Source organism: Triturus cristatus, chromosome 12 (genome assembly GCF_964204655.1).
Source record: "Triturus cristatus chromosome 12, aTriCri1.1, whole genome shotgun sequence".
NCBI lineage: Eukaryota > Metazoa > Chordata > Amphibia > Caudata > Salamandridae > Triturus > Triturus cristatus.
The window spans coordinates 714,742,745-714,746,738 of NC_140595.1; the positions used below are offsets into that span (position 1 = coordinate 714,742,745).

At 47.0% G+C, this 3,994-nt stretch overlaps 2 non-coding genes across 2 annotated transcripts; one reads left to right on the plus strand and one right to left on the minus strand.

The window, feature by feature from the left end:
• Positions 1-266: 266 nt before the first annotated feature.
• TRNAS-AGA (transfer RNA serine (anticodon AGA)) lies at positions 267-348 on the minus strand. The gene has a single exon. It is a non-coding gene; the product is annotated as a tRNA-Ser (tRNA).
• Positions 349-1,477: 1,129 nt separating this feature from the next.
• On the plus strand, positions 1,478-1,551 carry TRNAT-AGU (transfer RNA threonine (anticodon AGU)). Its single transcript has one exon. It is a non-coding gene; the product is annotated as a tRNA-Thr (tRNA).
• The last annotated feature ends 2,443 nt before the right edge of the window (positions 1,552-3,994 follow it).

Here is a 3,994-nt window from a genome sequence, read left to right on the forward strand (position 1 = left end):
CTTAGTGCGAGCTGGGCATCTAAATACAGCAATGCACCACTGAAAGGGGAAGGTTTAAACGTAAAGGTCTACCACAGGGGGCACTTTTTAAAGTATGTTTGATTTGTTTGACCTAGAGTGTAATTATTGTTGCAATCATATTGTGCCGCAGATGGTGGTTTATATCACAGGAGTAGCAAAGACACAATTATGCGAAAATACAGCTATTTCCGAACCACATAATTAGTTTCCATGTCAAAATGTAATGCAATGAATAAAAGGGAACGCGTAGTCGGCAGGATTCGAACCTGCGCGGGGAGACCCCAATGGATTTCTAGTCCATCGCCTTAACCACTCGGCCACGACTACCTCTGTCACCATTCACCCTGACCCGTGACTGAGCTGCAATGCGGTGCGCGCTCGTCGGTGATGAAAAAGAGGCGTAAATAATGATGAGCACAACACCTGGTTGCTGATGTTTGTACCAGGAACAGGGTGGTTGTTGCTTGAGCCTTGTAAAGTGCACCGCGGGCTCACAGCCGCCCCTTTGCTGTGAAACCCGCCTCTGCCATGTTTTCATGGGGGTCTCTGTTTGGAAAGGGGAACCGCGACTAAAGGTGACGCTTTCTCTACGAGAGTGGCGGTTCCTCTGCTTCTCGGTGAAGGAAAGAGCACATGTGATGTAGGCAGGGCCGGCGCTAGGCATGGGCAGTGTGGGCAGCTGCCCAGGGCCCCACACCAGTGTGTAACAGCCAGGCCACGGCCCAGGGGCCCTCTCCTGACCCCATCTATTCACAACCATGGTATATCGGGATAGACCTTGGGGTCAGGGGCCATCATGTTGGCCCAGTTACAAGGTGACACATTTTGCAGGTTTGTCCTGCAAACAGGCCTCCTGCCCTGCTGCCCATTCAGAGGCACCACAGGACGGCCATTGTCCGGCAGCAGGTTTAAACCTTTCTAATGAAAAGCAACTTTCACACATTCAGCCCATGACGAGCTGCTAAGAGGTGGCTGACAGGGAGGGGCTGCAACCCAGGAGGGGTCTGTACTAAAAAGCTTCAGGACCAGGGCAATCTTCTGATAGGCAAACAGCCCTGAATGTGTAAGGTGTCTGCAAATTAGAGGGCCCTCGCACCTGGCGTTTCTGCCCAGGGCCCCCAAAATCCTAGAGCCGTCCCTGTATGCAGGCATCATGAAATTATCTGGCATATATTGGTGCCCTTTATAAGCGTTGCATTCTCGTTTAGTTTAACTTATGTATTGCACATTTCATCCACCAGTGTAAACTTTGCAAAATGAAAACAAATATGTAGATATAACGATATACGTTTTTCATGACTCTCTTTGTAATTTTTCCATAACTATAGCAGGTTTTCTTCTGCAATATCTTGTTAGTGGGAACTGGAAAATATTACAGCTTTAGAGACAGAAAAATATGCACAGAGTCTCCTTCACACCAGGACAGGAGGCACAGTGCGGGCACGAAGCTATAGGTGGCGCTGTGGCTTAGTTGGTTAAAGCGCCTGTCTAGTAAACAGGAGATCCTGAGTTCGAATCTCAGCAGTGCCTGCTGTTTTCCACAACTTCTTATTTTATTTTATTTTAAATTTGAGTCGAACCAAGGCCTCCTGCTTGGTGGGCTTGTACCTTGCTTTATTTACCCTTTTAGGTGGGCTCCCTGTGGGCGTAGTGGGCAACCTCAGTTCTTGAGGCCTCGCCCAGTTTATAGTATCACTTTTTGTAAGCTCATATAAATTGTTGAATAATACATTTGTAGAATTATCGTCTTGACCATTATACTTGGTTGTGAAATCAGACAGGGATCAGCTATAAAATAAAGGTACTGCTCAACACCACTGACCCCAAGTAGCTCGCTGTGATCGTTTAGTGGTTAGTTTGGCCGCAGCAACCAACGGCTCGATTCCAAGTCATGGTATTGCGGGTGGCAAATCACAACCCTAAATCAACCAACAGGCTGGACAAGCATTTCAAAATGTTCAATTGTTGTTCTTTTATTTTCATTCAACTCTTAGATAGATCAAACTCAGCCAACGCGTTTCGTTCTTTACGAACTTCGTCAGGGCATAGATTCTTTTATTTATATATAAAGATGTCGACTTTCAGCAATTTCAAAGAATGTTCGACTTTCAAATAATATGTTTATTCGCAAGGAAAGTTGTATAACCTCTACAGGTAGCTGAACGGTGTATGTCAATGCGAATCACCGGATTTTTCAAATGGAAAACGGACTCTTAATTTGGTCCATAGATTGCGTAAATAAAGTTGGATCAACACTGTTGTTGCATATTTAGAACCATTGTGTAGGCTCCATTTTTCTTCGAAATGGGCGCTTCCTCGAGTTAGCGGCGTCCTTTTGTAAAAAAGTTTGTATATCTGGTTCCCAGTAGAGCATAAGTACGGCTCGCTCTGGACGTGTTTTTGCACCTACTACGAATTTGTGTATTGATTTGGAATTTGATGTGCTCAACATTGGTCAGCCGTACGGTTACTTTTGTTTATAGGCTGGACAAGCAATTACATCTGGTCTAATCGACCAGTCCAGTGTGCCCAGCTGCATGCTCTTTTCATTCAGTGGGGAAGATTTATGTTCCCTGGCGCATCCCTGCAAATAGGCATGGATGCCCCAGGGAAAATGCGTCACGCAAGTTTACCCTTGCGCCACAATAGATGTGGCGCATTTACAATGCAGCGCATCGTGGCGCAAGGATAAACAGATGCGTGATGCATCTGATGGCGGAAGGGCGGCGCATTGCTGAAGTTGCGTCGCAAGCGCGACGCAGCTCCAGCAAGGCTCGGGGGTGCCCTATCGGTACAATGCTGCGTCAATCCTTACGCCTGCTTCAAGCAGGCGCAGGGATTTGACGCAGCATGGCCGGAAAAGTGACTGAGTGAAATCTTGTAGATTTCACTCAGCCACTTTTCAGAGGCGTTCCTGCACCGGAACGCCCCCCCCTGTGAAGGTACGCCCACATGTGGCGCAAGCTTTACAACGTGATGCATCTCCCTAGACGCGTCACGTTGTAAATCTGCCGCAGCATGGCGCTGGCTTTGCGCCGCCGCTGCGTCACAAAAGTGACGCAACGGCGGCGCAAAAGTGACGCACAGGGCCTATAAATCTTGTCCTTTGTGTTTAACATTTCCCATTTTAACATGTTATTGTGTTTCTAAGTATGAAGGTGTGTCAATATAATTTAGATTAAATTAGAACCGAAAAATATATATTTTTGAAAATTCAAATAAACTGCGATGGGGGGATTGACGGGGTCCTCTTTCTGACTACCTGTTCCTGCATTTCATTGCAAAACTCTGGTCTAACTTTGTATTTTTCTTGGCCTAATGGAATGGGGGCACTTTGGTATTCAGGCATTGTAACGTGTGTGTGCCTCGTTCGCTGGATTCTGTAAATAGGACCAGTGGAATGATGCGATTCTGAAGACACGTAGTTTCCCGCATAACTATGGATTTGCTATACTGGCCGCATAATCCATCATCTGCTGCATAATTTGCAGGTTTGAACAAAACAAAAAATCGAACTCTGATCAAAAGTTACTAAAAGAGCATCGGGGTGTGCGCCTCGCAGTGGAAGACCCTTCGCGCAGGTGGACCGGTCACTTTGAAGCTTCGCAAATATGCGATGGAGCTTAAAGGCAGGAATGATGCGCAGAGCTCTCAGACACGAGCGTTCAGCAGACAATCTGCAGGGGTGGGAAACACCAGGAGTGCGGCATTGCTGCACCTCTTGTGACTGGTATCACAGCCCTCTTGTGATGAGGGGATAAGCACTTACACATCCCTGTTCAATCAGTCCAAAGGCCTCCTCGGCACCGATCTGATCAACATTTCTACTCTAATCACAATGTTAAAGTCGTTTCCTGTAATGTCAGTGGGGTGAAAGCTCGTGCATTATCATGACCCACCCCCTCAAAGGCCAGCCCCAGATAGAAAATTGACGTGGCAGACCCTAGGTTGGAGGTGCCCCTAACGCAGTAAT